The sequence below is a fragment of the Papaver somniferum genome, chromosome 2 (assembly GCF_003573695.1).
Source record: "Papaver somniferum cultivar HN1 chromosome 2, ASM357369v1, whole genome shotgun sequence".
Classification (NCBI taxonomy): Eukaryota; Viridiplantae; Streptophyta; class Magnoliopsida; order Ranunculales; family Papaveraceae; genus Papaver; species Papaver somniferum.
The window spans coordinates 144,756,326-144,764,918 of NC_039359.1; positions in this window are offsets into that span (position 1 = coordinate 144,756,326).

The window sequence follows — 8,593 nt, forward strand, 5'->3', positions numbered from 1 at the left end:
CTTCTAAGCACAAAATTCTTTGCTCTGAATTGAAGCAACTATATGTGGCTCTTACTCGTGCTAGGCAGAGATTGTGGATCTATGAGAATATAGACAGATTCTCGATGCCTATATTTGATTACTGGAAGAAGTTGGGAGTCGTACAGGTTCGACATCTAGATGAGTCTCTTGCACAGACAATGCGAGTTGGAAGCAGCAAGGAAGAGTGGTGTTCTCGCGGTATCAAGGTTTAAACTGGAGCCCTTGCAATTTATTCCGTAAATACATGCATTTTGCCCCTTAGTTCTTTTTCTAAATTTCCTATTCTGTAGCCTTATTCCGGGTATGAAGCCCCTTACTTTATCTGAAGAATTGTGGGGAATCAAGGCTAGAGGATGCAGCTAATTGTTTTTCGCTTGCTGGATGCTGGTCTATTGCGGCTGAAGTATATTGTAGAGCTAATTGCTTGTTGAAGTGCCTAACTGTTTGCACCAAGGGAAATCTTTTTGAAGTGGGGCTTCAGTTCTTAGAGAAATGGAAAGCAGGTGGAATATTTGATGCCGATGCAGCCGAAATTCAAGGGATGAAAGAATTGAAACAAGAGTTTTTGGAGAAATGTGCATTTCACTATCATCAAGTGAAAGATACAAGTTTGTTCGAGCCTTAAACTCATTGAACTTGATGCGGACTTTCTTGGTAACTCATAATTATCTCAATGAGCTCGTGGTTTTAGAGGTCGAGTTTGGAAACTGTGTGGAGGCTGCCAATTCTGCCAAACTGAGAGGAAATCTTCTTCTTGGGGCAGAAATACTGGAAAAGGGTGAGCACTATGAAGAAGCATCAAGGATCATTCTGCAGTATGTTCTTGTCAATTCTCTTTGGATAACAGGAAGCAAAGGTTGGCCCTTGAAGAAATTTTCAAACAAAGAGGAACTTTTGACAAAATCAAAATTGATTGCAAAGACTAGAAATGATCTCTTTTATGAGTTAATCTGCGTGGTGGCTAGCTCATTATCAGATAAAGACAGCAGCTTAGCAGAGATGGGAGATTGTTTGGCTACTTCCGAAAGGCTTGGTCATCTTGGAGCAGAAATTTTGTACCTTCGGAAGATACTTGATTTCCATCTTAAGGTAAGGCTTGGCAAATATGAACAGGATGAAATAGTGGTGTTGGACTCTATGAAACATGCAGCACTTGTGATTGCCCGTAAAAGGGTCTCAACTCAGACTTTAATTTACTTCTGGAATATATGGAGGGAGAAGATTCTTAGCATATTGATGTTCCTTGTTTCTATCGGAACAATACATGAAAAAGACTACAAGGGCTGCGAGGAGTTTTGTTTGGATTACTTGGGTGTCTGCAAAACGGTACAGAATGGCAGTTCCATCTACACATTGCTAAACTCAGATGCCTATTGGATGAAAAATGTCTGTCATAGATCTGTTGGACGAAATGGGGAAACAGTTACAGTGGATGTTCACCAGTTTGTATCTGCTGCTCAGAGTTACTGGGTTTCTGAAGTCACCTGTCTTGGTATGAATCTGTTAGAGAAGCTCAACAGCCTTTACGGCTTTTATGTTGGAAAGTCTTCGTCAATGTTTAAACATTGCATTGATTCAGGGATTGTGAAGTTGTCATTTCTCTTGCAGATTAGAAAATCTTTGGCGAAAACCGGTAATAACAATTGGAGCAAAATGACAAGTTATATTTCACCATTCCACTTTTCATATCTTCTGGAACACTTCCTTTATTTGGCATGACTTAAAGAAAGAGCTACATTCTTTGGAATGGAATATAATGGGCTTAAGTCATTATATACTTACGAGGGAGAAAGGTACACTGGAATGGTTTGAGAAAACTGATATTGCAGCCAAGAAAGACTATTCATCTCTTGTTTTGAGGTTATTTATCCTTGTTTGTCTCAATGCTGAAGATCATTTTGATCTTCTCTGTGGTCTAGTCATTAATGATGACACATTTTCTTTTCTCCCACTGGAATTTCGTGAGATCCTTAGCCTTGCAAGGCCTTCAGATAATCCCTATGAGAGGGTATCTTCCGAGGTTGATTACAATAACTTACGTAAAGTATGCGCAGAGGTGCTCAAGATCATTGAGAATCCTCTGGTGATTGTGTATTCAGGTAAAAATCGTCCAACTTTTTCTTGTCCTGATGCCATATTCATAGACATGGAGTTGATTCTGTGTAGAGAAGATATATTGGATATACTCAACCTCAAGAGAACAGAATGTGTACAGCAAGATGCTGTAATTGAATTGACGGCCGGACGCCCAAGTGATAAAAATGTCTCTTCACGCAATATTGAGACCATTATTCACTGTTCTCAACCTTCCAGTTCATTTAGTGAAGGGGAGCAGTTCATAGAGAATGAGGGTGAACATGTCAATGGCTTGCAAGGGGGTTACAGGACGGTGGTTTTGCTATGAATCCACTTGCATTGAAGGTTTGTTAAATGTGCAATTTTGTTCTTTTCCATTTCGATTTCCACCATTGTCTAAAGAGTGCCTCTAATGAGTTAGTTTCTTCTGTGCAGTTTAATGTGGGGTTACTAATTCGTCTTCTTGATGCTGCAATTGCGAAATCAAACCTAAATGCATCATCTGTAGCTGAAGATCGTAGGTTCGTTACAGAAGCAGAAATCATGCTTGGTGAATTAAAGCAACTATTAGCTGCTATAAGGGTTTCTTGTGCGAGGTCAGTTTTGATGCACGGTGAAGTGTGTGTTTAAGATGATTTTTTTTTTCCCAGAAACTTAATCATATACCATTGCAGTATAAGTACAAAGCAGCCTCACTTTTTCATATTATGTTTCAGAGAGGAGGATCTGCAGCCCATACTTCAACGATTTGCCGTACTTCTTAGAAAGTGGAAAGCAAAAGCAATGGAGACAAGATTAAGTCAACTGTCAGCTCCTTTTTTCTCGATGCTTATGGTTCCAAATGCTCTTGTCGGATTTTCTCAGGCCACTGTTTCATCAAAAAGTAGCAAGAAGAAGGAAAAATCAAGACTAGGGAAGGATAAGAAGGGGAAAAGCAAAAGTAAGTAATATATTATCTAGTGTTTTGTTACATTTTGTGCATCCGCACTTCCTTACTTTTGTATGTGTATTGCACATTAGTGTCGTCTAGCATATCTGCTCTTAGTAGCTAAACAGAAACAAGCTACTTGGCTGACTACAAGACAGGTCGACTTGTAGGTGCATTGCTTTTGAAAGCCAATGCAGCTGCTGCCTGATTTGTACTTTTTGTTAAATAGAAAATATTTACCCTATCCTTCAGCAGTTAATACATCGAAAAGGGAGAGATGAGTCTTGAATTTGGTTTGCCAGCTTATAGGAGTTAAGTCCCCTCGAAGCACTTTCACGACTTGGTTGCAGCTTCTCTCCACCTGGATAGCTAGTGGTTCCATTGCAGGTATCCATTGGAGAACTTCCCAAAATCCTGCTGCTTCCACTTCGATTGCTGTCTGGGCTCTGCAGGCATCAGTTTTGCTTCTCTGGCCCCGGATTTGCAAAAAGACCGGCAGTACAACGTCATAGTTCTTGGGCATAAACCTCGCAAAGTTGATTTTTAGAGCCCCTTGTGGTGGGTTGTCCAAGTTTGTTGTGTCTGCCTAATTTAGGGTTGAGATTACCTATGTATTAAGGGTTCTTTAGACAATGCTTGTTCTGTGCGACTACATTTTGCTTTCCATATATGCGAAACTATGGCGGCACAACCGAGGGCATCCCAAGAGCCCATTGGATTTGTACCCCATTCTGCAGAATTAGTGTCCCAGTTTGATTAATTGATCGAGGTTGGGAAACTGAAGTTCCCTGGTGGGGAAGAATTTATTTACGAAAGAAGCTACAGCCGTTAGCAAGGTTTGAAAAACACCCGTTTTTTCAGAAAAAACGGCCGTTATAACAGTCACATCCATATACCGTGGTCTCGAGGATCCCCGAACCTGTGCCTATAAATAGAAAATAAAGCCGATAAATAGAAAATAACGGCAGTTTTTTAGGACTGTTTTTCCGTTTTCACACATGTTATAACTGTTTTTTTTAAATTGAATTTTACGTTTTCTTCTTCTAAATAACATTTTAAAGCAAGTTTTTTAGATCATTTTTTCCGTTTTCACGCCAGTTATAACCGTTTTATTTAAAAAAGAATTTAAATATATTTTTTTACAATTTTTTATTTTTTAAATTAAAAATTAAAAATTAAAAATTTACAATAAAACTTTTGAAAATAAAAGAATAAAATAAAAATATATAAAAAATGTCGTAACATCGTTATTAGACGCGTTATAACTGTTTTCACGCACATTATAACTGTTAGATAGGAATTTCAGATCATAATTCTTTTTTATTTTCTATTTAACTGTTATAACGCCCGTTATTTTAAAATAACATATAAAAAACGCGTTTTTTTCCTAAATAACATTTGTTTTGCCCCAAATGTGTTCACACCCGACGAAACGCGGTATAACGGTCACACCCAGTGACCGTGACCTGAGGCGTGACCCGTTTTTCAAACCTTGCTCGTTAGAAAGAGGACACTGAAAGAATAAATGCTCCACGGTTTAAACTTTAAATGTGTCGGTTACATACAAATCAATTATTTTGGATTTATCCCCTTTGACGTCAAAGATTCAAATTTTCTCTCGTCCATGCTACGCTATGAATCACAGATACTTCAAAATTGGTGACGTATCCGTATTGGCGTCGTATCCGTATTGGATACTTGGGACACCTGGGATACGTATCAGATACTCCATATAAAGTGTCACTTTTTTTCATTACAAAAAGGGTAGGGGATACTCTGGGATACCTCTCAGATACTCTATAAGGGGATACTTCCTATAATCTAATATTTTTTTTTTATACAAAATCTATATATTATAAATTTATACATAAAATCTAAATATTTATAGATATTTGTACTCATGAACATATCGAATAATTATATCTAAACCTAATAACTTGTTGACTATAAAGAAAAAAATACTTGGTATTTATTTTTATGGTGCTTCAAAAAAAAAAAACACTGTTACAAAAATCTAGTTTTAAGGCTTATTGGGCAATCATGTTCTTCATGTTGTTTATGCATTCAATTAATATAAGTAAGAGTGAAATCCAAAATGCTGAAAATTTAATGTTTGCTCACTTTAATATTCAAAATAGTATCTATCGCATTTTTTTTATTTTATGATTTTTTAGTAGAATGAATTATTATTGTATTAAATATTTTTTTTGATAAATACACGTATCCCTATCCATATTTTATGAAAATTGACGAATTCCCGTGTCGGTGTTACCGTATCAATATCCCCGTATCGACATCGGTGCTCATAGATACTACGGCCTGCTTGGTACTTATGGATTTTAAGGATTTCCATCAAAGATTGTACTATTATTCTTGGATCAAGAGGATGTCTAGTGTCCACAAATTTTGAAGTATGTGCTTTTTGAAGTTTTCTTCGGTTCTTTTTTCCTGCTTCAACACCACATCAGTAATTGGTTTCACATTGAAAAAAAAAAGGTTGGGCTTCCATGCCCAGTAACATGTTTCTTCCTGAGAACGATTTTTTTTTTTGGCCACTACTCCATTTTGGAGGGGGCCATGATTTTCATTTGCCTAAGGGTTCGTTTAGCACCAGAAAAGTTCAATTTCTAGGTGGTTCTAACCACCTAGAAATCTAATTACCTAGAAACTCAACTGCCTATAGTCCAATTTATGTCGTTTGGCATTAGAGTAAAATGGGTAGAATGTATTTGTATCTTCATACAGAAATTATAACAAATCAATTCATCTTTGTAAAGAGAAACATTAAATGACTAGTTTTGGAGGAAAATGGAGAGAAAAAAAGCGCAATATACGCTCTATCTCGACAGAATCTTTTTTTGTGTTTCGATGGAGGTTTTGGGTAACTCTAAAGGAATCAGATAAGAGGAGAGGAAGCGAAGAGGATTTTGCTCTTGGATTCATTTCTCAGTTGATATGGCGTATTGGTTGGTGGACGTGATGCAAGAATCGATGGAGTTGAACTGCAGTAAACGAAGATGGCCAAGGAGGGAGGGTGAAGCATCTTTCTTAGGAGAAGTGAGGGAGAATGACGCATGGAGATATTTCAGAATCTCTAGAGTACGAAGAGGTCATGGTCCAAGATCTTATGCTCTGTGTATCCCATTTGGTGATGGTGGTTATTATTGGGGAGTGTTGTGTAAGGAGATTCTGAAGGTTTTACAGGCTAATAACTTGCATAAGAGGATAGCTAAAATCCTTCCTAAGAGATATGATTTTCAAGCTACTCTTCCAAGGAAGGTGACGCAGGAAAGTTCTTACAGAGGTTTGATTGAAGTGGACGAGATTGTTCGGTGGACAAGAGTAGATAGAGAGGTGTTGAAGCAGATGAAATGGGAGTCCTTTCTGGATATGGATGAAAAAGCGGGGTCTAACAACACCACCCAATATTTCTCTTAGCAATCTGTATGGACAAACTCGAATATAATTTTAAGAGAATCAATCAAGACTCAATCAATTAAGAGTATATCAACGATTTTATATCTCTCTCTTGATTTGATTTACTCAGCAAGGACTGCGAGTTCTAATAAAATACAAGGTATAACTTGGATGGTACCAAAGACCAATGTCCAAGGATCAATCAATGACAATCAACAACCAAATGTTGGATTATGCTAATTGATGATCTAACGCACAACCTGTATTATTTCAATTATAAAGATAAAACAATATAATGCGGAAACTGAAATAACACAGACACCAGAAATTTTGTTAACGAGGAAACCGCAAATGCAGAAAAACCCCGGGACCTAGTCCAGATTGAATACACACTGTATTAAGCCGCTACAGACACTAGCCTACTCCAAGCTAACTTCGGACTGGACTATAGTTGAACCCCAATCAGTCTCCCACTGATCCAAGGTACAGTTGTACTCCCTACGCCTATGATCCCAACAGGATACTGCGCACTTGATTCCTTTAGACGATCTCACCCACAACTAAGAGTTGCTACGACCCAAAATCGCAGGATTTAACAACAAACAAATCTGTCTCACACAGACAAGTCTATCAAAGGATCAATCTGTCTCCCACAGAAAAACCCTAGAGTTTTTGTTCTGTCTTTTGATAATAATCAAGATGAACATGAACCAATTGATAATCCGGTCTTATATTCCCGAAGAACAGCCTAGATTAATTAATCATATCACAACAATCTTAATCGTATGGTAGCGAAACAAGATGTTGCGGAATCACAAACAATGAGACGAAGATGTTTGTGATTACTTTTTATATCTTGCGTATCGGAGATATCAATTTCAAGCCAATCAATATGATTGTATTCGTACGATAGAAGATGCAAGATCATATCACACAACTACGTTAAAGTAGTATCGGTCTGGCTTTACAATCCCAATGAAGTCTTCAAGTCGTTTAACCTGGTTTTAGAAGAAGAAAACCAAAGGTTAAAGGAGAACCGACTCTAGCACGCAAACTAGTATCACAAGTAAGGTGTGGGGATTAGTTTTGCAGAGTTGCTAGATGTACCCTTATATAGTCTTTCAAATCAGGATTTTGCCTTGGTAACAAAGCAATCAATATCCACCGTTAGATGAAAACCTGATTTAGATTCAAGCTAATATTTCTCAACCGTTAGATCGAAAACTTAGCTTGTTATACACAAATGAAATGCACGCTTCTCGGTTTGTTAACCGTACCCAAACGTGTACATTCTTGGTTCAACAATAGTCAACCAAAAGGTTAGCCATATGAGCATTTCATATCAACCATGTTCTTCTTCACCATAACTAGTTCAAATGACTCAATTGAACTAGTTAGAGAGTTGTTCAATTGCAAGGAAATCTTATGTAACTACACAAGACACAATTGAAGCAAAGATGATTTGATTCTCTCGAATTGGTTCATGAAATTTTATAGCCACGGTTTGCATACAGCATTCCTTAGTATTTTTGAGTTTAAATTCAGAAATCATCTTCAGATATATAACCTTCTCAAGTTCGCACACTAGGTTCGCGGACTTAAGCAACCGGGCAGAATTTACAAACTTCAGTAGAAAATCTCGGCAAAAGACTTTCCGCCGGTTCGCGGACTGGTACTCATGCAACTAGTTTGTCAACTCCAGCAGAATTTCTCGGGATGAGAAGTTCGGCAGTTCGCGGACTGGGTTCGCGGACTTGGCACTTGCCATTCTTCCGGTTCTCTTGATCAACAAAGTTCGAAACTTTGGTTCATGGAATAAGACTTATACATAAATTTATTTCCACAACAATGTTTATGTCCACCATTGGTTATGTAATCTAAACTCTCATTCCAATTATTGAAACATTCTTAGAGGACGTTATATAGTTGTTAACCATTTCTCGTCAAAGAAATTTTCAAAGTGATTGAAACATATCATGACTTTCGTCACTAGGTAAAGATAAACTTGGTGGAAGCGAAAATCTTACCAACACATATTTCGAGATATAGATAGGCGAGGTATACTCGGCTCGAAATACCAAATGTGTATAATCATAGTCTATATATATAGCATACGACTTTTTGTCTCAAAGAGTAGGAGATAGAATAGAT